Source organism: Perna viridis, chromosome 15 (genome assembly GCF_037379345.1).
Source record: "Perna viridis isolate PV_CMFRI_1.1 ecotype Kerala chromosome 15, ASM3737934v1, whole genome shotgun sequence".
NCBI lineage: Eukaryota > Metazoa > Mollusca > Bivalvia > Mytilida > Mytilidae > Perna > Perna viridis.
This window is the reverse complement of record NC_142459.1, coordinates 6529050-6556512: the sequence shown is the minus strand read 5'-3', so window position 1 is coordinate 6556512 and position 27463 is coordinate 6529050.

Below are 27463 nucleotides of genomic sequence, written 5' to 3'. Positions count from 1 at the left end.
GCTTTAAACTACTTGAAGATCTTGTTAACTTTGCCATGAGAGGAATACACTACAAAAAGCCTTCAAAATATGCATTTTTTTAAGTTATAGGTCCAAATTATGGAAAATTGGTCTTTTTGGCTGATTTTTATGTCCTATCTTGTAAAAAGTGTAGAAAATTTAGTAAAAATATCAAATATTAAACTTTGAGGGCTATATTTACCTAAATATGGTAGTAATAAGCACTTGAAATCAAGTTTTGTGTAGATTTGAGCAAAAATTAGGTTAGAAATGAGGAAAAACTCACTTTCATTACTGCGGTTAAGGCCATATAAGCATTCCCCTATGGCAACATGGAAAATCCATTATTGAGCACTTTTTTTGCTTTAGGTGCCCTTTACTGGTCATGTTTCAATGTGAAAACACTGTATTTACAAATTTAAAGCCAAATATATCACCTTTTGTGAAAATTTAAAGATTTAGGATTTTTGACATGTGATCAAGAAAAAGGGGGAGGCATGTCAGAAATAAATTTTTAAAAATAGACCAATTTCTCAGAAAATGATTACTTTTAAAGCTATTTCTTCATTAATATTGTTAAAAAACAAGTTGTGATTGATATTTTTTATTTGAAAAGTCAGAAAAAGTTCTTTGCAAATATTTAATGCATTTCAGTATGGTAGAATATTTTCACTTTTTTGCTCGCACAACTTGGTTACCCTATATTTAAAAATCAAATATTTAAAAAAGTGCTTGTCACATTTCACTGAAACTTTGCAAATGCATTCAGTATGTGTGTAGGAAGATACCTGTATAGTTATTTATTTTTTCTAAGACAAAAAGTGACCCTTTATGAAGATGAAGCCATGACAAAATGAAAAGTTTCTTGAAATAGCTTTAAACTACTTGAAGATCTTGTTAACTTTGCCATGAGAGGAATACACTACAAAAAGCCTTCAAAATATGCATTTTTTTAAGTTATAGGTCCAAATTATGGAAAATTGGTCTTTTTGGCTGATTTTTATGTCCTATCTTGTAAAAAGTGTAGAAAATTTAGTAAAAATATCAAATATTAAACTTTGAGGGCTATATTTACCTAAATATGGTAGTAATAAGCACTTGAAATCAAGTTTTGTGTAGATTTGAGCAAAAATTAGGTTAGAAATGAGGAAAAACTCACTTTCATTACTGCGGTTAAGGCCATATAAGCATTCCCCTATGGCAACATGGAAAATCCATTATTGAGCACTTTTTTTGCTTTAGGTGCCCTTTACTGGTCATGTTTCAATGTGAAAACACTGTATTTACAAATTTAAAGCCAAATATATCACCTTTTGTGAAAATTTAAAGATTTAGGATTTTTGACATGTGATCAAGAAAAAGGGGGAGGCATGTCAGAAATAAATTTTTAAAAATAGACCAATTTCTCAGAAAATGATTACTTTTAAAACTATTTCTTCATTAATATTGTTAAAAAACAAGTTGTGATTGATATTTTTTATTTGAAAAGTCAGAAAAAGTTCTTTGCAAATATTTAATGCATTTCAGTATGGTAGAATATTTTCACTTTTTTGCTCGCACAACTTGGTTACCCTATATTTAAAAATCAAATATTTAAAAAAGTGCTTGTCACATTTCACTGAAACTTTGCAAATGCATTCAGTATGTGTGTAGGAAGATACCTGTATAGTTATTTATTTTTTCTAAGACAAAAAGTGACCCTTTAGGTTACAGACCACCAATTCAACCAATGAGCATTTGGAACGTACGCAAAAATAGTCCTACGCAGAAATTACCCCTGTTCCTCATAGTGCTGTGAAAAAAGTTCTCATCTTATTTTAAAAATTTAAACAGTTTCTGAAAGGAAAAACATTTCTGTACATTTTATAGGTGCATTTTGCTTCTTGTGATGTGAAGCCTAATCTCCATAATGATTTTTAAATATACCCCTATCTTGTGAAAACACTGGGATTTCCCATGCTATTTATAGACCCTTCACTTCCGGTGACCAGTACTGCACTGCAAGTCTGCTAACCCCACATGCCATTCTGGGGATTGTGAGCTGACATATGTAGAATCAGGCTGATATATAGTCATCTGCAGGTTAAAGTTAAGGTAAAGTCCAGAGAAGCCATTGAATATTGTGAAATTAGCATAGAAGCCTATGGGAAGTGGAATTAGTGGTTTTTAGCCTGAAGATGAAGCCATGACAAAATGAAAAGTTTCTTGAAATAGCTTTAAACTACTTGAAGATCTTGTTAACTTTGCCATGAGAGGAATACACTACAAAAAGCCTTCAAAATATGCATTTTTTTAAGTTATAGGTCCAAATTATGGAAAATTGGTCTTTTTGGCTGATTTTTATGTCCTATCTTGTAAAAAGTGTAGAAAATTTAGTAAAAATATCAAATATTAAACTTTGAGGGCTATATTTACCTAAATATGGTAGTAATAAGCACTTGAAATCAAGTTTTGTGTAGATTTGAGCAAAAATTAGGTTAGAAATGAGGAAAAACTCACTTTCATTACTGCGGTTAAGGCCATATAAGCATTCCCCTATGGCAACATGGAAAATCCATTATTGAGCACTTTTTTTGCTTTAGGTGCCCTTTACTGGTCATGTTTCAATGTGAAAACACTGTATTTACAAATTTAAAGCCAAATATATCACCTTTTGTGAAAATTTAAAGATTTAGGATTTTTGACATGTGATCAAGAAAAAGGGGGAGGCATGTCAGAAATAAATTTTTAAAAATAGACCAATTTCTCAGAAAATGATTACTTTTAAAACTATTTCTTCATTAATATTGTTAAAAAACAAGTTGTGATTGATATTTTTTATTTGAAAAGTCAGAAAAAGTTCTTTGCAAATATTTAATGCATTTCAGTATGGTAGAATATTTTCACTTTTTTGCTCGCACAACTTGGTTACCCTATATTTAAAAATCAAATATTTAAAAAAGTGCTTGTCACATTTCACTGAAACTTTGCAAATGCATTCAGTATGTGTGTAGGAAGATACCTGTATAGTTATTTATTTTTTCTAAGACAAAAAGTGACCCTTTAGGTTACAGACCACCAATTCAACCAATGAGCATTTGGAACGTACGCAAAAATAGTCCTACGCAGAAATTACCCCTGTTCCTCATAGTGCTGTGAAAAAAGTTCTCATCTTATTTTAAAAATTTAAACAGTTTCTGAAAGGAAAAACATTTCTGTACATTTTATAGGTGCATTTTGCTTCTTGTGATGTGAAGCCTAATCTCCATAATGATTTTTAAATATACCCCTATCTTGTGAAAACACTGGGATTTCCCATGCTATTTATAGACCCTTCACTTCCGGTGACCAGTACTGCACTGCAAGTCTGCTAACCCCACATGCCATTCTGGGGATTGTGAGCTGACATATGTAGAATCAGGCTGATATATAGTCATCTGCAGGTTAAAGTTAAGGTAAAGTCCAGAGAAGCCATTGAATATTGTGAAATTAGCATAGAAGCCTATGGGAAGTGGAATTAGTGGTTTTTAGCCTGAAGATGAAGCCATGACAAAATGAAAAGTTTCTTGAAATAGCTTTAAACTACTTGAAGATCTTGTTAACTTTGCCATGAGAGGAATACACTACAAAAAGCCTTCAAAATATGCATTTTTTTAAGTTATAGGTCCAAATTATGGAAAATTGGTCTTTTTGGCTGATTTTTATGTCCTATCTTGTAAAAAGTGTAGAAAATTTAGTAAAAATATCAAATATTAAACTTTGAGGGCTATATTTACCTAAATATGGTAGTAATAAGCACTTGAAATCAAGTTTTGTGTAGATTTGAGCAAAAATTAGGTTAGAAATGAGGAAAAACTCACTTTCATTACTGCGGTTAAGGCCATATAAGCATTCCCCTATGGCAACATGGAAAATCCATTATTGAGCACTTTTTTTGCTTTAGGTGCCCTTTACTGGTCATGTTTCAATGTGAAAACACTGTATTTACAAATTTAAAGCCAAATATATCACCTTTTGTGAAAATTTAAAGATTTAGGATTTTTGACATGTGATCAAGAAAAAGGGGGAGGCATGTCAGAAATAAATTTTTAAAAATAGACCAATTTCTCAGAAAATGATTACTTTTAAAACTATTTCTTCATTAATATTGTTAAAAAACAAGTTGTGATTGATATTTTTTATTTGAAAAGTCAGAAAAAGTTCTTTGCAAATATTTAATGCATTTCAGTATGGTAGAATATTTTCACTTTTTTGCTCGCACAACTTGGTTACCCTATATTTAAAAATCAAATATTTAAAAAAGTGCTTGTCACATTTCACTGAAACTTTGCAAATGCATTCAGTATGTGTGTAGGAAGATACCTGTATAGTTATTTATTTTTTCTAAGACAAAAAGTGACCCTTTAGGTTACAGACCACCAATTCAACCAATGAGCATTTGGAACGTACGCAAAAATAGTCCTACGCAGAAATTACCCCTGTTCCTCATAGTGCTGTGAAAAAAGTTCTCATCTTATTTTAAAAATTTAAACAGTTTCTGAAAGGAAAAACATTTCTGTACATTTTATAGGTGCATTTTGCTTCTTGTGATGTGAAGCCTAATCTCCATAATGATTTTTAAATATACCCCTATCTTGTGAAAACACTGGGATTTCCCATGCTATTTATAGACCCTTCACTTCCGGTGACCAGTACTGCACTGCAAGTCTGCTAACCCCACATGCCATTCTGGGGATTGTGAGCTGACATATGTAGAATCAGGCTGATATATAGTCATCTGCAGGTTAAAGTTAAGGTAAAGTCCAGAGAAGCCATTGAATATTGTGAAATTAGCATAGAAGCCTATGGGAAGTGGAATTAGTGGTTTTTAGCCTGAAGATGAAGCCATGACAAAATGAAAAGTTTCTTGAAATAGCTTTAAACTACTTGAAGATCTTGTTAACTTTGCCATGAGAGGAATACACTACAAAAAGCCTTCAAAATATGCATTTTTTTAAGTTATAGGTCCAAATTATGGAAAATTGGTCTTTTTGGCTGATTTTTATGTCCTATCTTGTAAAAAGTGTAGAAAATTTAGTAAAAATATCAAATATTAAACTTTGAGGGCTATATTTACCTAAATATGGTAGTAATAAGCACTTGAAATCAAGTTTTGTGTAGATTTGAGCAAAAATTAGGTTAGAAATGAGGAAAAACTCACTTTCATTACTGCGGTTAAGGCCATATAAGCATTCCCCTATGGCAACATGGAAAATCCATTATTGAGCACTTTTTTTGCTTTAGGTGCCCTTTACTGGTCATGTTTCAATGTGAAAACACTGTATTTACAAATTTAAAGCCAAATATATCACCTTTTGTGAAAATTTAAAGATTTAGGATTTTTGACATGTGATCAAGAAAAAGGGGGAGGCATGTCAGAAATAAATTTTTAAAAATAGACCAATTTCTCAGAAAATGATTACTTTTAAAACTATTTCTTCATTAATATTGTTAAAAAACAAGTTGTGATTGATATTTTTTATTTGAAAAGTCAGAAAAAGTTCTTTGCAAATATTTAATGCATTTCAGTATGGTAGAATATTTTCACTTTTTTGCTCGCACAACTTGGTTACCCTATATTTAAAAATCAAATATTTAAAAAAGTGCTTGTCACATTTCACTGAAACTTTGCAAATGCATTCAGTATGTGTGTAGGAAGATACCTGTATAGTTATTTATTTTTTCTAAGACAAAAAGTGACCCTTTAGGTTACAGACCACCAATTCAACCAATGAGCATTTGGAACGTACGCAAAAATAGTCCTACGCAGAAATTACCCCTGTTCCTCATAGTGCTGTGAAAAAAGTTCTCATCTTATTTTAAAAATTTAAACAGTTTCTGAAAGGAAAAACATTTCTGTACATTTTATAGGTGCATTTTGCTTCTTGTGATGTGAAGCCTAATCTCCATAATGATTTTTAAATATACCCCTATCTTGTGAAAACACTGGGATTTCCCATGCTATTTATAGACCCTTCACTTCCGGTGACCAGTACTGCACTGCAAGTCTGCTAACCCCACATGCCATTCTGGGGATTGTGAGCTGACATATGTAGAATCAGGCTGATATATAGTCATCTGCAGGTTAAAGTTAAGGTAAAGTCCAGAGAAGCCATTGAATATTGTGAAATTAGCATAGAAGCCTATGGGAAGTGGAATTAGTGGTTTTTAGCCTGAAGATGAAGCCATGACAAAATGAAAAGTTTCTTGAAATAGCTTTAAACTACTTGAAGATCTTGTTAACTTTGCCATGAGAGGAATACACTACAAAAAGCCTTCAAAATATGCATTTTTTTAAGTTATAGGTCCAAATTATGGAAAATTGGTCTTTTTGGCTGATTTTTATGTCCTATCTTGTAAAAAGTGTAGAAAATTTAGTAAAAATATCAAATATTAAACTTTGAGGGCTATATTTACCTAAATATGGTAGTAATAAGCACTTGAAATCAAGTTTTGTGTAGATTTGAGCAAAAATTAGGTTAGAAATGAGGAAAAACTCACTTTCATTACTGCGGTTAAGGCCATATAAGCATTCCCCTATGGCAACATGGAAAATCCATTATTGAGCACTTTTTTTGCTTTAGGTGCCCTTTACTGGTCATGTTTCAATGTGAAAACACTGTATTTACAAATTTAAAGCCAAATATATCACCTTTTGTGAAAATTTAAAGATTTAGGATTTTTGACATGTGATCAAGAAAAAGGGGGAGGCATGTCAGAAATAAATTTTTAAAAATAGACCAATTTCTCAGAAAATGATTACTTTTAAAACTATTTCTTCATTAATATTGTTAAAAAACAAGTTGTGATTGATATTTTTTATTTGAAAAGTCAGAAAAAGTTCTTTGCAAATATTTAATGCATTTCAGTATGGTAGAATATTTTCACTTTTTTGCTCGCACAACTTGGTTACCCTATATTTAAAAATCAAATATTTAAAAAAGTGCTTGTCACATTTCACTGAAACTTTGCAAATGCATTCAGTATGTGTGTAGGAAGATACCTGTATAGTTATTTATTTTTTCTAAGACAAAAAGTGACCCTTTAGGTTACAGACCACCAATTCAACCAATGAGCATTTGGAACGTACGCAAAAATAGTCCTACGCAGAAATTACCCCTGTTCCTCATAGTGCTGTGAAAAAAGTTCTCATCTTATTTTAAAAATTTAAACAGTTTCTGAAAGGAAAAACATTTCTGTACATTTTATAGGTGCATTTTGCTTCTTGTGATGTGAAGCCTAATCTCCATAATGATTTTTAAATATACCCCTATCTTGTGAAAACACTGGGATTTCCCATGCTATTTATAGACCCTTCACTTCCGGTGACCAGTACTGCACTGCAAGTCTGCTAACCCCACATGCCATTCTGGGGATTGTGAGCTGACATATGTAGAATCAGGCTGATATATAGTCATCTGCAGGTTAAAGTTAAGGTAAAGTCCAGAGAAGCCATTGAATATTGTGAAATTAGCATAGAAGCCTATGGGAAGTGGAATTAGTGGTTTTTAGCCTGAAGATGAAGCCATGACAAAATGAAAAGTTTCTTGAAATAGCTTTAAACTACTTGAAGATCTTGTTAACTTTGCCATGAGAGGAATACACTACAAAAAGCCTTCAAAATATGCATTTTTTTAAGTTATAGGTCCAAATTATGGAAAATTGGTCTTTTTGGCTGATTTTTATGTCCTATCTTGTAAAAAGTGTAGAAAATTTAGTAAAAATATCAAATATTAAACTTTGAGGGCTATATTTACCTAAATATGGTAGTAATAAGCACTTGAAATCAAGTTTTGTGTAGATTTGAGCAAAAATTAGGTTAGAAATGAGGAAAAACTCACTTTCATTACTGCGGTTAAGGCCATATAAGCATTCCCCTATGGCAACATGGAAAATCCATTATTGAGCACTTTTTTTGCTTTAGGTGCCCTTTACTGGTCATGTTTCAATGTGAAAACACTGTATTTACAAATTTAAAGCCAAATATATCACCTTTTGTGAAAATTTAAAGATTTAGGATTTTTGACATGTGATCAAGAAAAAGGGGGAGGCATGTCAGAAATAAATTTTTAAAAATAGACCAATTTCTCAGAAAATGATTACTTTTAAAACTATTTCTTCATTAATATTGTTAAAAAACAAGTTGTGATTGATATTTTTTATTTGAAAAGTCAGAAAAAGTTCTTTGCAAATATTTAATGCATTTCAGTATGGTAGAATATTTTCACTTTTTTGCTCGCACAACTTGGTTACCCTATATTTAAAAATCAAATATTTAAAAAAAAGTGCTTGTCACATTTCACTGAAACTTTGCAAATGCATTCAGTATGTGTGTAGGAAGATACCTGTATAGTTATTTATTTTTTCTAAGACAAAAAGTGACCCTTTAGATTACAGACCACCAATTCAACCAATGAGCATTTGGAACGTACGCAAAAATAGTCCTACGCAGAAATTACCCCTGTTCCTCATAGTGCTGTGAAAAAAGTTCTCATCTTATTTTAAAAATTTAAACAGTTTCTGAAAGGAAAAACATTTCTGTACATTTTATAGGTGCATTTTGCTTCTTGTGATGTGAAGCCTAATCTCCATAATGATTTTTAAATATACCCTTATCTTGTGAAAACACTGGGATTTCCCATGCTATTTATAGACCCTTCACTTCCGGTGACCAGTACTGCACTGCAAGTCTGCTAACCCCACATGCCATTCTGGGGATTGTGAGCTGACATATGTAGAATCAGGCTGATATATAGTCATCTGCAGGTTAAAGTTAAGGTAAAGTCCAGAGAAGCCATTGAATATTGTGAAATTAGCATAGAAGCCTATGGGAAGTGGAATTAGTGGTTTTTAGCCTGAAGATGAAGCCATGACAAAATGAAAAGTTTCTTGAAATAGCTTTAAACTACTTGAAGATCTTGTTAACTTTGCCATGAGAGGAATACACTACAAAAAGCCTTCAAAATATGCATTTTTTTAAGTTATAGGTCCAAATTATGGAAAATTGGTCTTTTTGGCTGATTTTTATGTCCTATCTTGTAAAAAGTGTAGAAAATTTAGTAAAAATATCAAATATTAAACTTTGAGGGCTATATTTACCTAAATATGGTAGTAATAAGCACTTGAAATCAAGTTTTGTGTAGATTTGAGCAAAAATTAGGTTAGAAATGAGGAAAAACTCACTTTCATTACTGCGGTTAAGGCCATATAAGCATTCCCCTATGGCAACATGGAAAATCCATTATTGAGCACTTTTTTTGCTTTAGGTGCCCTTTACTGGTCATGTTTCAATGTGAAAACACTGTATTTACAAATTTAAAGCCAAATATATCACCTTTTGTGAAAATTTAAAGATTTAGGATTTTTGACATGTGATCAAGAAAAAGGGGGAGGCATGTCAGAAATAAATTTTTAAAAATAGACCAATTTCTCAGAAAATGATTACTTTTAAAACTATTTCTTCATTAATATTGTTAAAAAACAAGTTGTGATTGATATTTTTTATTTGAAAAGTCAGAAAAAGTTCTTTGCAAATATTTAATGCATTTCAGTATGGTAGAATATTTTCACTTTTTTGCTCGCACAACTTGGTTACCCTATATTTAAAAATCAAATATTTAAAAAAGTGCTTGTCACATTTCACTGAAACTTTGCAAATGCATTCAGTATGTGTGTAGGAAGATACCTGTATAGTTATTTATTTTTTCTAAGACAAAAAGTGACCCTTTAGGTTACAGACCACCAATTCAACCAATGAGCATTTGGAACGTACGCAAAAATAGTCCTACGCAGAAATTACCCCTGTTCCTCATAGTGCTGTGAAAAAAGTTCTCATCTTATTTTAAAAATTTAAACAGTTTCTGAAAGGAAAAACATTTCTGTACATTTTATAGGTGCATTTTGCTTCTTGTGATGTGAAGCCTAATCTCCATAATGATTTTTAAATATACCCCTATCTTGTGAAAACACTGGGATTTCCCATGCTATTTATAGACCCTTCACTTCCGGTGACCAGTACTGCACTGCAAGTCTGCTAACCCCACATGCCATTCTGGGGATTGTGAGCTGACATATGTAGAATCAGGCTGATATATAGTCATCTGCAGGTTAAAGTTAAGGTAAAGTCCAGAGAAGCCATTGAATATTGTGAAATTAGCATAGAAGCCTATGGGAAGTGGAATTAGTGGTTTTTAGCCTGAAGATGAAGCCATGACAAAATGAAAAGTTTCTTGGAATAGCTTTAAACTACTTGAAGATCTTGTTAACTTTGCCATGAGAGGAATACACTACAAAAAGCCTTCAAAATATGCATTTTTTTAAGTTATAGGTCCAAATTATGGAAAATTGGTCTTTTTGGCTGATTTTTATGTCCTATCTTGTAAAAAGTGTAGAAAATTTAGTAAAAATATCAAATATTAAACTTTGAGGGCTATATTTACCTAAATATGGTAGTAATAAGCACTTGAAATCAAGTTTTGTGTAGATTTGAGCAAAAATTAGGTTAGAAATGAGGAAAAACTCACTTTCATTACTGCGGTTAAGGCCATATAAGCATTCCCCTATGGCAACATGGAAAATCCATTATTGAGCACTTTTTTTGCTTTAGGTGCCCTTTACTGGTCATGTTTCAATGTGAAAACACTGTATTTACAAATTTAAAGCCAAATATATCACCTTTTGTGAAAATTTAAAGATTTAGGATTTTTGACATGTGATCAAGAAAAAGGGGGAGGCATGTCAGAAATAAATTTTTAAAAATAGACCAATTTCTCAGAAAATGATTACTTTTAAAACTATTTCTTCATTAATATTGTTAAAAAACAAGTTGTGATTGATATTTTTTATTTGAAAAGTCAGAAAAAGTTCTTTGCAAATATTTAATGCATTTCAGTATGGTAGAATATTTTCACTTTTTTGCTCGCACAACTTGGTTACCCTATATTTAAAAATCAAATATTTAAAAAAGTGCTTGTCACATTTCACTGAAACTTTGCAAATGCATTCAGTATGTGTGTAGGAAGATACCTGTATAGTTATTTATTTTTTCTAAGACAAAAAGTGACCCTTTAGGTTACAGACCACCAATTCAACCAATGAGCATTTGGAACGTACGCAAAAATAGTCCTACGCAGAAATTACCCCTGTTCCTCATAGTGCTGTGAAAAAAGTTCTCATCTTATTTTAAAAATTTAAACAGTTTCTGAAAGGAAAAACATTTCTGTACATTTTATAGGTGCATTTTGCTTCTTGTGATGTGAAGCCTAATCTCCATAATGATTTTTAAATATACCCCTATCTTGTGAAAACACTGGGATTTCCCATGCTATTTATAGACCCTTCACTTCCGGTGACCAGTACTGCACTGCAAGTCTGCTAACCCCACATGCCATTCTGGGGATTGTGAGCTGACATATGTAGAATCAGGCTGATATATAGTCATCTGCAGGTTAAAGTTAAGGTAAAGTCCAGAGAAGCCATTGAATATTGTGAAATTAGCATAGAAGCCTATGGGAAGTGGAATTAGTGGTTTTTAGCCTGAAGATGAAGCCATGACAAAATGAAAAGTTTCTTGGAATAGCTTTAAACTACTTGAAGATCTTGTTAACTTTGCCATGAGAGGAATACACTACAAAAAGCCTTCAAAATATGCATTTTTTTAAGTTATAGGTCCAAATTATGGAAAATTGGTCTTTTTGGCTGATTTTTATGTCCTATCTTGTAAAAAGTGTAGAAAATTTAGTAAAAATATCAAATATTAAACTTTGAGGGCTATATTTACCTAAATATGGTAGTAATAAGCACTTGAAATCAAGTTTTGTGTAGATTTGAGCAAAAATTAGGTTAGAAATGAGGAAAAACTCACTTTCATTACTGCGGTTAAGGCCATATAAGCATTCCCCTATGGCAACATGGAAAATCCATTATTGAGCACTTTTTTTGCTTTAGGTGCCCTTTACTGGTCATGTTTCAATGTGAAAACACTGTATTTACAAATTTAAAGCCAAATATATCACCTTTTGTGAAAATTTAAAGATTTAGGATTTTTGACATGTGATCAAGAAAAAGGGGGAGGCATGTCAGAAATAAATTTTTAAAAATAGACCAATTTCTCAGAAAATGATTACTTTTAAAACTATTTCTTCATTAATATTGTTAAAAAACAAGTTGTGATTGATATTTTTTATTTGAAAAGTCAGAAAAAGTTCTTTGCAAATATTTAATGCATTTCAGTATGGTAGAATATTTTCACTTTTTTGCTCGCACAACTTGGTTACCCTATATTTAAAAATCAAATATTTAAAAAAGTGCTTGTCACATTTCACTGAAACTTTGCAAATGCATTCAGTATGTGTGTAGGAAGATACCTGTATAGTTATTTATTTTTTCTAAGACAAAAAGTGACCCTTTAGGTTACAGACCACCAATTCAACCAATGAGCATTTGGAATGTACGCAAAAATAGTCCTACGCAGAAATTACCCCTGTTCCTCATAGTGCTGTGAAAAAAGTTCTCATCTTATTTTAAAAATTTAAACAGTTTCTGAAAGGAAAAACATTTCTGTACATTTTATAGGTGCATTTTGCTTCTTGTGATGTGAAGCCTAATCTCCATAATGATTTTTAAATATACCCCTATCTTGTGAAAACACTGGGATTTCCCATGCTATTTATAGACCCTTCACTTCCGGTGACCAGTACTGCACTGCAAGTCTGCTAACCCCACATGCCATTCTGGGGATTGTGAGCTGACATATGTAGAATCAGGCTGATATATAGTCATCTGCAGGTTAAAGTTAAGGTAAAGTCCAGAGAAGCCATTGAATATTGTGAAATTAGCATAGAAGCCTATGGGAAGTGGAATTAGTGGTTTTTAGCCTGAAGATGAAGCCATGACAAAATGAAAAGTTTCTTGGAATAGCTTTAAACTACTTGAAGATCTTGTTAACTTTGCCATGAGAGGAATACACTACAAAAAGCCTTCAAAATATGCATTTTTTTAAGTTATAGGTCCAAATTATGGAAAATTGGTCTTTTTGGCTGATTTTTATGTCCTATCTTGTAAAAAGTGTAGAAAATTTAGTAAAAATATCAAATATTAAACTTTGAGGGCTATATTTACCTAAATATGGTAGTAATAAGCACTTGAAATCAAGTTTTGTGTAGATTTGAGCAAAAATTAGGTTAGAAATGAGGAAAAACTCACTTTCATTACTGCGGTTAAGGCCATATAAGCATTCCCCTATGGCAACATGGAAAATCCATTATTGAGCACTTTTTTTGCTTTAGGTGCCCTTTACTGGTCATGTTTCAATGTGAAAACACTGTATTTACAAATTTAAAGCCAAATATATCACCTTTTGTGAAAATTTAAAGATTTAGGATTTTTGACATGTGATCAAGAAAAAGGGGGAGGCATGTCAGAAATAAATTTTTAAAAATAGACCAATTTCTCAGAAAATGATTACTTTTAAAACTATTTCTTCATTAATATTGTTAAAAAACAAGTTGTGATTGATATTTTTTATTTGAAAAGTCAGAAAAAGTTCTTTGCAAATATTTAATGCATTTCAGTATGGTAGAATATTTTCACTTTTTTGCTCGCACAACTTGGTTACCCTATATTTAAAAATCAAATATTTAAAAAAGTGCTTGTCACATTTCACTGAAACTTTGCAAATGCATTCAGTATGTGTGTAGGAAGATACCTGTATAGTTATTTATTTTTTCTAAGACAAAAAGTGACCCTTTAGGTTACAGACCACCAATTCAACCAATGAGCATTTGGAACGTACGCAAAAATAGTCCTACGCAGAAATTACCCCTGTTCCTCATAGTGCTGTGAAAAAAGTTCTCATCTTATTTTAAAAATTTAAACAGTTTCTGAAAGGAAAAACATTTCTGTACATTTTATAGGTGCATTTTGCTTCTTGTGATGTGAAGCCTAATCTCCATAATGATTTTTAAATATACCCCTATCTTGTGAAAACACTGGGATTTCCCATGCTATTTATAGACCCTTCACTTCCGGTGACCAGTACTGCACTGCAAGTCTGCTAACCCCACATGCCATTCTGGGGATTGTGAGCTGACATATGTAGAATCAGGCTGATATATAGTCATCTGCAGGTTAAAGTTAAGGTAAAGTCCAGAGAAGCCATTGAATATTGTGAAATTAGCATAGAAGCCTATGGGAAGTGGAATTAGTGGTTTTTAGCCTGAAGATGAAGCCATGACAAAATGAAAAGTTTCTTGGAATAGCTTTAAACTACTTGAAGATCTTGTTAACTTTGCCATGAGAGGAATACACTACAAAAAGCCTTCAAAATATGCATTTTTTTAAGTTATAGGTCCAAATTATGGAAAATTGGTCTTTTTGGCTGATTTTTATGTCCTATCTTGTAAAAAGTGTAGAAAATTTAGTAAAAATATCAAATATTAAACTTTGAGGGCTATATTTACCTAAATATGGTAGTAATAAGCACTTGAAATCAAGTTTTGTGTAGATTTGAGCAAAAATTAGGTTAGAAATGAGGAAAAACTCACTTTCATTACTGCGGTTAAGGCCATATAAGCATTCCCCTATGGCAACATGGAAAATCCATTATTGAGCACTTTTTTTGCTTTAGGTGCCCTTTACTGGTCATGTTTCAATGTGAAAACACTGTATTTACAAATTTAAAGCCAAATATATCACCTTTTGTGAAAATTTAAAGATTTAGGATTTTTGACATGTGATCAAGAAAAAGGGGGAGGCATGTCAGAAATAAATTTTTAAAAATAGACCAATTTCTCAGAAAATGATTACTTTTAAAACTATTTCTTCATTAATATTGTTAAAAAACAAGTTGTGATTGATATTTTTTATTTGAAAAGTCAGAAAAAGTTCTTTGCAAATATTTAATGCATTTCAGTATGGTAGAATATTTTCACTTTTTTGCTCGCACAACTTGGTTACCCTATATTTAAAAATCAAATATTTAAAAAAGTGCTTGTCACATTTCACTGAAACTTTGCAAATGCATTCAGTATGTGTGTAGGAAGATACCTGTATAGTTATTTATTTTTTCTAAGACAAAAAGTGACCCTTTAGGTTACAGACCACCAATTCAACCAATGAGCATTTGGAACGTACGCAAAAATAGTCCTACGCAGAAATTACCCCTGTTCCTCATAGTGCTGTGAAAAAAGTTCTCATCTTATTTTAAAAATTTAAACAGTTTCTGAAAGGAAAAACATTTCTGTACATTTTATAGGTGCATTTTGCTTCTTGTGATGTGAAGCCTAATCTCCATAATGATTTTTAAATATACCCCTATCTTGTGAAAACACTGGGATTTCCCATGCTATTTATAGACCCTTCACTTCCGGTGACCAGTACTGCACTGCAAGTCTGCTAACCCCACATGCCATTCTGGGGATTGTGAGCTGACATATGTAGAATCAGGCTGATATATAGTCATCTGCAGGTTAAAGTTAAGGTAAAGTCCAGAGAAGCCATTGAATATTGTGAAATTAGCATAGAAGTCTATGGGAAGTGGAATTAGTGGTTTTTAGCCTGAAGATGAAGCCATGACAAAATGAAAAGTTTCTTGGAATAGCTTTAAACTACTTGAAGATCTTGTTAACTTTGCCATGAGAGGAATACACTACAAAAAGCCTTCAAAATATGCATTTTTTTAAGTTATAGGTCCAAATTATGGAAAATTGGTCTTTTTGGCTGATTTTTATGTCCTATCTTGTAAAAAGTGTAGAAAATTTAGTAAAAATATCAAATATTAAACTTTGAGGGCTATATTTACCTAAATATGGTAGTAATAAGCACTTGAAATCAAGTTTTGTGTAGATTTGAGCAAAAATTAGGTTAGAAATGAGGAAAAACTCACTTTCATTACTGCGGTTAAGGCCATATAAGCATTCCCCTATGGCAACATGGAAAATCCATTATTGAGCACTTTTTTTGCTTTAGGTGCCCTTTACTGGTCATGTTTCAATGTGAAAACACTGTATTTACAAATTTAAAGCCAAATATATCACCTTTTGTGAAAATTTAAAGATTTAGGATTTTTGACATGTGATCAAGAAAAAGGGGGAGGCATGTCAGAAATAAATTTTTAAAAATAGACCAATTTCTCAGAAAATGATTACTTTTAAAACTATTTCTTCATTAATATTGTTAAAAAACAAGTTGTGATTGATATTTTTTATTTGAAAAGTCAGAAAAAGTTCTTTGCAAATATTTAATGCATTTCAGTATGGTAGAATATTTTCACTTTTTTGCTCGCACAACTTGGTTACCCTATATTTAAAAATCAAATATTTAAAAAAGTGCTTGTCACATTTCACTGAAACTTTGCAAATGCATTCAGTATGTGTGTAGGAAGATACCTGTATAGTTATTTATTTTTTCTAAGACAAAAAGTGACCCTTTAGGTTACAGACCACCAATTCAACCAATGAGCATTTGGAACGTACGCAAAAATAGTCCTACGCAGAAATTACCCCTGTTCCTCATAGTGCTGTGAAAAAAGTTCTCATCTTATTTTAAAAATTTAAACAGTTTCTGAAAGGAAAAACATTTCTGTACATTTTATAGGTGCATTTTGCTTCTTGTGATGTGAAGCCTAATCTCCATAATGATTTTTAAATATACCCCTATCTTGTGAAAACACTGGGATTTCCCATGCTATTTATAGACCCTTCACTTCCGGTGACCAGTACTGCACTGCAAGTCTGCTAACCCCACATGCCATTCTGGGGATTGTGAGCTGACATATGTAGAATCAGGCTGATATATAGTCATCTGCAGGTTAAAGTTAAGGTAAAGTCCAGAGAAGCCATTGAATATTGTGAAATTAGCATAGAAGCCTATGGGAAGTGGAATTAGTGGTTTTTAGCCTGAAGATGAAGCCATGACAAAATGAAAAGTTTCTTGAAATAGCTTTAAACTACTTGAAGATCTTGTTAACTTTGCCATGAGAGGAATACACTACAAAAAGCCTTCAAAATATGCATTTTTTTAAGTTATAGGTCCAAATTATGGAAAATTGGTCTTTTTGGCTGATTTTTATGTCCTATCTTGTAAAAAGTGTAGAAAATTTAGTAAAAATATCAAATATTAAACTTTGAGGGCTATATTTACCTAAATATGGTAGTAATAAGCACTTGAAATCAAGTTTTGTGTAGATTTGAGCAAAAATTAGGTTAGAAATGAGGAAAAACTCACTTTCATTACTGCGGTTAAGGCCATATAAGCATTCCCCTATGGCAACATGGAAAATCCATTATTGAGCACTTTTTTTGCTTTAGGTGCCCTTTACTGGTCATGTTTCAATGTGAAAACACTGTATTTACAAATTTAAAGCCAAATATATCACCTTTTGTGAAAATTTAAAGATTTAGGATTTTTGACATGTGATCAAGAAAAAGGGGGAGGCATGTCAGAAATAAATTTTTAAAAATAGACCAATTTCTCAGAAAATGATTACTTTTAAAACTATTTCTTCATTAATATTGTTAAAAAACAAGTTGTGATTGATATTTTTTATTTGAAAAGTCAGAAAAAGTTCTTTGCAAATATTTAATGCATTTCAGTATGGTAGAATATTTTCACTTTTTTGCTCGCACAACTTGGTTACCCTATATTTAAAAATCAAATATTTAAAAAAGTGCTTGTCACATTTCACTGAAACTTTGCAAATGCATTCAGTATGTGTGTAGGAAGATACCTGTATAGTTATTTATTTTTTCTAAGACAAAAAGTGACCCTTTAGGTTACAGACCACCAATTCAACCAATGAGCATTTGGAACGTACGCAAAAATAGTCCTACGCAGAAATTACCCCTGTTCCTCATAGTGCTGTGAAAAAAGTTCTCATCTTATTTTAAAAATTTAAACAGTTTCTGAAAGGAAAAACATTTCTGTACATTTTATAGGTGCATTTTGCTTCTTGTGATGTGAAGCCTAATCTCCATAATGATTTTTAAATATACCCCTATCTTGTGAAAACACTGGGATTTCCCATGCTATTTATAGACCCTTCACTTCCGGTGACCAGTACTGCACTGCAAGTCTGCTAACCCCACATGCCATTCTGGGGATTGTGAGCTGACATATGTAGAATCAGGCTGATATATAGTCATCTGCAGGTTAAAGTTAAGGTAAAGTCCAGAGAAGCCATTGAATATTGTGAAATTAGCATAGAAGCCTATGGGAAGTGGAATTAGTGGTTTTTAGCCTGAAGATGAAGCCATGACAAAATGAAAAGTTTCTTGAAATAGCTTTAAACTACTTGAAGATCTTGTTAACTTTGCCATGAGAGGAATACACTACAAAAAGCCTTCAAAATATGCATTTTTTTAAGTTATAGGTCCAAATTATGGAAAATTGGTCTTTTTGGCTGATTTTTATGTCCTATCTTGTAAAAAGTGTAGAAAATTTAGTAAAAATATCAAATATTAAACTTTGAGGGCTATATTTACCTAAATATGGTAGTAATAAGCACTTGAAATCAAGTTTTGTGTAGATTTGAGCAAAAATTAGGTTAGAAATGAGGAAAAACTCACTTTCATTACTGCGGTTAAGGCCATATAAGCATTCCCCTATGGCAACATGGAAAATCCATTATTGAGCACTTTTTTTGCTTTAGGTGCCCTTTACTGGTCATGTTTCAATGTGAAAACACTGTATTTACAAATTTAAAGCCAAATATATCACCTTTTGTGAAAATTTAAAGATTTAGGATTTTTGACATGTGATCAAGAAAAAGGGGGAGGCATGTCAGAAATAAATTTTTAAAAATAGACCAATTTCTCAGAAAATGATTACTTTTAAAACTATTTCTTCATTAATATTGTTAAAAAACAAGTTGTGATTGATATTTTTTATTTGAAAAGTCAGAAAAAGTTCTTTGCAAATATTTAATGCATTTCAGTATGGTAGAATATTTTCACTTTTTTGCTCGCACAACTTGGTTACCCTATATTTAAAAATCAAATATTTAAAAAAGTGCTTGTCACATTTCACTGAAACTTTGCAAATGCATTCAGTATGTGTGTAGGAAGATACCTGTATAGTTATTTATTTTTTCTAAGACAAAAAGTGACCCTTTAGGTTACAGACCACCAATTCAACCAATGAGCATTTGGAACGTACGCAAAAATAGTCCTACGCAGAAATTACCCCTGTTCCTCATAGTGCTGTGAAAAAAGTTCTCATCTTATTTTAAAAATTTAAACAGTTTCTGAAAGGAAAAACATTTCTGTACATTTTATAGGTGCATTTTGCTTCTTGTGATGTGAAGCCTAATCTCCATAATGATTTTTAAATATACCCCTATCTTGTGAAAACACTGGGATTTCCCATGCTATTTATAGACCCTTCACTTCCGGTGACCAGTACTGCACTGCAAGTCTGCTAACCCCACATGCCATTCTGGGGATTGTGAGCTGACATATGTAGAATCAGGCTGATATATAGTCATCTGCAGGTTAAAGTTAAGGTAAAGTCCAGAGAAGCCATTGAATATTGTGAAATTAGCATAGAAGCCTATGGGAAGTGGAATTAGTGGTTTTTAGCCTGAAGATGAAGCCATGACAAAATGAAAAGTTTCTTGAAATAGCTTTAAACTACTTGAAGATCTTGTTAACTTTGCCATGAGAGGAATACACTACAAAAAGCCTTCAAAATATGCATTTTTTTAAGTTATAGGTCCAAATTATGGAAAATTGGTCTTTTTGGCTGATTTTTATGTCCTATCTTGTAAAAAGTGTAGAAAATTTAGTAAAAATATCAAATATTAAACTTTGAGGGCTATATTTACCTAAATATGGTAGTAATAAGCACTTGAAATCAAGTTTTGTGTAGATTTGAGCAAAAATTAGGTTAGAAATGAGGAAAAACTCACTTTCATTACTGCGGTTAAGGCCATATAAGCATTCCCCTATGGCAACATGGAAAATCCATTATTGAGCACTTTTTTTGCTTTAGGTGCTCTTTACTGGTCATGTTTCAATGTGAAAACACTGTATTTACAAATTTAAAGCCAAATATATCACCTTTTGTGAAAATTTAAAGATTTAGGATTTTTGACATGTGATCAAGAAAAAGGGGGAGGCATGTCAGAAATAAATTTTTAAAAATAGACCAATTTCTCAGAAAATGATTACTTTTAAAACTATTTCTTCATTAATATTGTTAAAAAACAAGTTGTGATTGATATTTTTTATTTGAAAAGTCAGAAAAAGTTCTTTGCAAATATTTAATGCATTTCAGTATGGTAGAATATTTTCACTTTTTTGCTCGCACAACTTGGTTACCCTATATTTAAAAATCAAATATTTAAAAAAGTGCTTGTCACATTTCACTGAAACTTTGCAAATGCATTCAGTATGTGTGTAGGAAGATACCTGTATAGTTATTTATTTTTTCTAAGACAAAAAGTGACCCTTTAGGTTACAGACCACCAATTCAACCAATGAGCATTTGGAACGTACGCAAAAATAGTCCTACGCAGAAATTACCCCTGTTCCTCATAGTGCTGTGAAAAAAGTTCTCATCTTATTTTAAAAATTTAAACAGTTTCTGAAAGGAAAAACATTTCTGTACATTTTATAGGTGCATTTTGCTTCTTGTGATGTGAAGCCTAATCTCCATAATGATTTTTAAATATACCCCTATCTTGTGAAAACACTGGGATTTCCCATGCTATTTATAGACCCTTCACTTCCGGTGACCAGTACTGCACTGCAAGTCTGCTAACCCCACATGCCATTCTGGGGATTGTGAGCTGACATATGTAGAATCAGGCTGATATATAGTCATCTGCAGGTTAAAGTTAAGGTAAAGTCCAGAGAAGCCATTGAATATTGTGAAATTAGCATAGAAGCCTATGGGAAGTGGAATTAGTGGTTTTTAGCCTGAAGATGAAGCCATGACAAAATGAAAAGTTTCTTGAAATAGCTTTAAACTACTTGAAGATCTTGTTAACTTTGCCATGAGAGGAATACACTACAAAAAGCCTTCAAAATATGCATTTTTTTAAGTTATAGGTCCAAATTATGGAAAATTGGTCTTTTTGGCTGATTTTTATGTCCTATCTTGTAAAAAGTGTAGAAAATTTAGTAAAAATATCAAATATTAAACTTTGAGGGCTATATTTACCTAAATATGGTAGTAATAAGCACTTGAAATCAAGTTTTGTGTAGATTTGAGCAAAAATTAGGTTAGAAATGAGGAAAAACTCACTTTCATTACTGCGGTTAAGGCCATATAAGCATTCCCCTATGGCAACATGGAAAATCCATTATTGAGCACTTTTTTTGCTTTAGGTGCCCTTTACTGGTCATGTTTCAATGTGAAAACACTGTATTTACAAATTTAAAGCCAAATATATCACCTTTTGTGAAAATTTAAAGATTTAGGATTTTTGACATGTGATCAAGAAAAAGGGGGAGGCATGTCAGAAATAAATTTTTAAAAATAGACCAATTTCTCAGAAAATGATTACTTTTAAAACTATTTCTTCATTAATATTGTTAAAAAACAAGTTGTGATTGATATTTTTTATTTGAAAAGTCAGAAAAAGTTCTTTGCAAATATTTAATGCATTTCAGTATGGTAGAATATTTTCACTTTTTTGCTCGCACAACTTGGTTACCCTATATTTAAAAATCAAATATTTAAAAAAGTGCTTGTCACATTTCACTGAAACTTTGCAAATGCATTCAGTATGTGTGTAGGAAGATACCTGTATAGTTATTTATTTTTTCTAAGACAAAAAGTGACCCTTTAGGTTACAGACCACCAATTCAACCAATGAGCATTTGGAACGTACGCAAAAATAGTCCTACGCAGAAATTACCCCTGTTCCTCATAGTGCTGTGAAAAAAGTTCTCATCTTATTTTAAAAATTTAAACAGTTTCTGAAAGGAAAAACATTTCTGTACATTTTATAGGTGCATTTTGCTTCTTGTGATGTGAAGCCTAATCTCCATAATGATTTTTAAATATACCCCTATCTTGTGAAAACACTGGGATTTCCCATGCTATTTATAGACCCTTCACTTCCGGTGACCAGTACTGCACTGCAAGTCTGCTAACCCCACATGCCATTCTGGGGATTGTGAGCTGACATATGTAGAATCAGGCTGATATATAGTCATCTGCAGGTTAAAGTTAAGGTAAAGTCCAGAGAAGCCATTGAATATTGTGAAATTAGCATAGAAGCCTATGGGAAGTGGAATTAGTGGTTTTTAGCCTGAAGATGAAGCCATGACAAAATGAAAAGTTTCTTGAAATAGCTTTAAACTACTTGAAGATCTTGTTAACTTTGCCATGAGAGGAATACACTACAAAAAGCCTTCAAAATATGCATTTTTTTAAGTTATAGGTCCAAATTATGGAAAATTGGTCTTTTTGGCTGATTTTTATGTCCTATCTTGTAAAAAGTGTAGAAAATTTAGTAAAAATATCAAATATTAAACTTTGAGGGCTATATTTACCTAAATATGGTAGTAATAAGCACTTGAAATCAAGTTTTGTGTAGATTTGAGCAAAAATTAGGTTAGAAATGAGGAAAAACTCACTTTCATTACTGCGGTTAAGGCCATATAAGCATTCCCCTATGGCAACATGGAAAATCCATTATTGAGCACTTTTTTTGCTTTAGGTGCCCTTTACTGGTCATGTTTCAATGTGAAAACACTGTATTTACAAATTTAAAGCCAAATATATCACCTTTTGTGAAAATTTAAAGATTTAGGATTTTTGACATGTGATCAAGAAAAAGGGGGAGGCATGTCAGAAATAAATTTTTAAAAATAGACCAATTTCTCAGAAAATGATTACTTTTAAAACTATTTCTTCATTAATATTGTTAAAAAACAAGTTGTGATTGATATTTTTTATTTGAAAAGTCAGAAAAAGTTCTTTGCAAATATTTAATGCATTTCAGTATGGTAGAATATTTTCACTTTTTTGCTCGCACAACTTGGTTACCCTATATTTAAAAATCAAATATTTAAAAAAGTGCTTGTCACATTTCACTGAAACTTTGCAAATGCATTCAGTATGTGTGTAGGAAGATACCTGTATAGTTATTTATTTTTTCTAAGACAAAAAGTGACCCTTTATGAAGATGAAGCCATGACAAAATGAAAAGTTTCTTGAAATAGCTTTAAACTACTTGAAGATCTTGTTAACTTTGCCATGAGAGGAATACACTACAAAAAGCCTTCAAAATATGCATTTTTTTAAGTTATAGGTCCAAATTATGGAAAATTGGTCTTTTTGGCTGATTTTTATGTCCTATCTTGTAAAAAGTGTAGAAAATTTAGTAAAAATATCAAATATTAAACTTTGAGGGCTATATTTACCTAAATATGGTAGTAATAAGCACTTGAAATCAAGTTTTGTGTAGATTTGAGCAAAAATTAGGTTAGAAATGAGGAAAAACTCACTTTCATTACTGCGGTTAAGGCCATATAAGCATTCCCCTATGGCAACATGGAAAATCCATTATTGAGCACTTTTTTTGCTTTAGGTGCCCTTTACTGGTCATGTTTCAATGTGAAAACACTGTATTTACAAATTTAAAGCCAAATATATCACCTTTTGTGAAAATTTAAAGATTTAGGATTTTTGACATGTGATCAAGAAAAAGGGGGAGGCATGTCAGAAATAAATTTTTAAAAATAGACCAATTTCTCAGAAAATGATTACTTTTAAAACTATTTCTTCATTAATATTGTTAAAAAACAAGTTGTGATTGATATTTTTTATTTGAAAAGTCAGAAAAAGTTCTTTGCAAATATTTAATGCATTTCAGTATGGTAGAATATTTTCACTTTTTTGCTCGCACAACTTGGTTACCCTATATTTAAAAATCAAATATTTAAAAAAGTGCTTGTCACATTTCACTGAAACTTTGCAAATGCATTCAGTATGTGTGTAGGAAGATACCTGTATAGTTATTTATTTTTTCTAAGACAAAAAGTGACCCTTTAGGTTACAGACCACCAATTCAACCAATGAGCATTTGGAACGTACGCAAAAATAGTCCTACGCAGAAATTACCCCTGTTCCTCATAGTGCTGTGAAAAAAGTTCTCATCTTATTTTAAAAATTTAAACAGTTTCTGAAAGGAAAAACATTTCTGTACATTTTATAGGTGCATTTTGCTTCTTGTGATGTGAAGCCTAATCTCCATAATGATTTTTAAATATACCCCTATCTTGTGAAAACACTGGGATTTCCCATGCTATTTATAGACCCTTCACTTCCGGTGACCAGTACTGCACTGCAAGTCTGCTAACCCCACATGCCATTCTGGGGATTGTGAGCTGACATATGTAGAATCAGGCTGATATATAGTCATCTGCAGGTTAAAGTTAAGGTAAAGTCCAGAGAAGCCATTGAATATTGTGAAATTAGCATAGAAGCCTATGGGAAGTGGAATTAGTGGTTTTTAGCCTGAAGATGAAGCCATGACAAAATGAAAAGTTTCTTGAAATAGCTTTAAACTACTTGAAGATCTTGTTAACTTTGCCATGAGAGGAATACACTACAAAAAGCCTTCAAAATATGCATTTTTTTAAGTTATAGGTCCAAATTATGGAAAATTGGTCTTTTTGGCTGATTTTTATGTCCTATCTTGTAAAAAGTGTAGAAAATTTAGTAAAAATATCAAATATTAAACTTTGAGGGCTATATTTACCTAAATATGGTAGTAATAAGCACTTGAAATCAAGTTTTGTGTAGATTTGAGCAAAAATTAGGTTAGAAATGAGGAAAAACTCACTTTCATTACTGCGGTTAAGGCCATATAAGCATTCCCCTATGGCAACATGGAAAATCCATTATTGAGCACTTTTTTTGCTTTAGGTGCCCTTTACTGGTCATGTTTCAATGTAAAAACACTGTATTTACAAATTTAAAGCCAAATATATCACCTTTTGTGAAAATTTAAAGATTTAGGATTTTTGACATGTGATCAAGAAAAAGGGGGAGGCATGTCAGAAATAAATTTTTAAAAATAGACCAATTTCTCAGAAAATGATTACTTTTAAAACTATTTCTTCATTAATATTGTTAAAAAACAAGTTGTGATTGATATTTTTTATTTGAAAAGTCAGAAAAAGTTCTTTGCAAATATTTAATGCATTTCAGTATGGTAGAATATTTTCACTTTTTTGCTCGCACAACTTGGTTACCCTATATTTAAAAATCAAATATTTAAAAAAGTGCTTGTCACATTTCACTGAAACTTTGCAAATGCATTCAGTATGTGTGTAGGAAGATACCTGTATAGTTATTTATTTTTTCTAAGACAAAAAGTGACCCTTTGAAGATGAAGCCATGACAAAATGAAAAGTTTCTTGAAATAGCTTTAAACTACTTGAAGATTTTGTTAACTTTGCCATGAGAGGAATACACTACAAAAAGCCTTCAAAATATGCATTTTTTTAAGTTATAGGTCCAAATTATGGAAAATTGGTCTTTTTGGCTGATTTTTATGTCCTATCTTGTAAAAAGTGTAGAAAATTTAGTAAAAATATCAAATATTAAACTTTGAGGGCTATATTTACCTAAATATGGTAGTAATAAGCACTTGAAATCAAGTTTTGTGTAGATTTGAGCAAAAATTAGGTTAGAAATGAGGAAAAACTCACTTTCATTACTGCGGTTAAGGCCATATAAGCATTCCCCTATGGCAACATGGAAAATCCATTATTGAGCACTTTTTTTGCTTTAGGTGCCCTTTACTGGTCATGTTTCAATGTGAAAACACTGTATTTACAAATTTAAAGCCAAATATATCACCTTTTGTGAAAATTTAAAGATTTAGGATTTTTGACATGTGATCAAGAAAAAGGGGGAGGCATGTCAGAAATAAATTTTTAAAAATAGACCAATTTCTCAGAAAATGATTACTTTTAAAACTATTTCTTCATTAATATTGTTAAAAAACAAGTTGTGATTGATATTTTTTATTTGAAAAGTCAGAAAAAGTTCTTTGCAAATATTTAATGCATTTCAGTATGGTAGAATATTTTCACTTTTTTGCTCGCACAACTTGGTTACCCTATATTTAAAAATCAAATATTTAAAAAAGTGCTTGTCACATTTCACTGAAACTTTGCAAATGCATTCAGTATGTGTGTAGGAAGATACCTGTATAGTTATTTATTTTTTCTAAGACAAAAAGTGACCCTTTAGGTTACAGACCACCAATTCAACCAATGAGCATTTGGAACGTACGCAAAAATAGTCCTACGCAGAAATTACCCCTGTTCCTCATAGTGCTGTGAAAAAAGTTCTCATCTTATTTTAAAAATTTAAACAGTTTCTGAAAGGAAAAACATTTCTGTACATTTTATAGGTGCATTTTGCTTCTTGTGATGTGAAGCCTAATCTCCATAATGATTTTTAAATATACCCCTATCTTGTGAAAACACTGGGATTTCCCATGCTATTTATAGACCCTTCACTTCCGGTGACCAGTACTGCACTGCAAGTCTGCTAACCCCACATGCCATTCTGGGGATTGTGAGCTGACATATGTAGAATCAGGCTGATATATAGTCATCTGCAGGTTAAAGTTAAGGTAAAGTCCAGAAAAGCCATTGAATATTGTGAAATTAGCATAGAAGCCTATGGGAAGTGGAATTAGTGGTTTTTAGCCTGAAGATGAAGCCATGACAAAATGAAAAGTTTCTTGAAATAGCTTTAAACTACTTGAAGATCTTGTTAACTTTGCCATGAGAGGAATACACTACAAAAAGCCTTCAAAATATGCATTTTTTTAAGTTATAGGTCCAAATTATGGAAAATTGGTCTTTTTGGCTGATTTTTATGTCCTATCTTGTAAAAAGTGTAGAAAATTTAGTAAAAATATCAAATATTAAACTTTGAGGGCTATATTTACCTAAATATGGTAGTAATAAGCACTTGAAATCAAGTTTTGTGTAGATTTGAGCAAAAATTAGGTTAGAAATGAGGAAAAACTCACTTTCATTACTGCGGTTAAGGCCATATAAGCATTCCCCTATGGCAACATGGAAAATCCATTATTGAGCACTTTTTTTGCTTTAGGTGCCCTTTACTGGTCATGTTTCAATGTGAAAACACTGTATTTACAAATTTAAAGCCAAATATATCACCTTTTGTGAAAATTTAAAGATTTAGGATTTTTGACATGTGATCAAGAAAAAGGGGGAGGCATGTCAGAAATAAATTTTTAAAAATAGACCAATTTCTCAGAAAATGATTACTTTTAAAACTATTTCTTCATTAATATTGTTAAAAAACAAGTTGTGATTGATATTTTTTATTTGAAAAGTCAGAAAAAGTTCTTTGCAAATATTTAATGCATTTCAGTATGGTAGAATATTTTCACTTTTTTGCTCGCACAACTTGGTTACCCTATATTTAAAAATCAAATATTTAA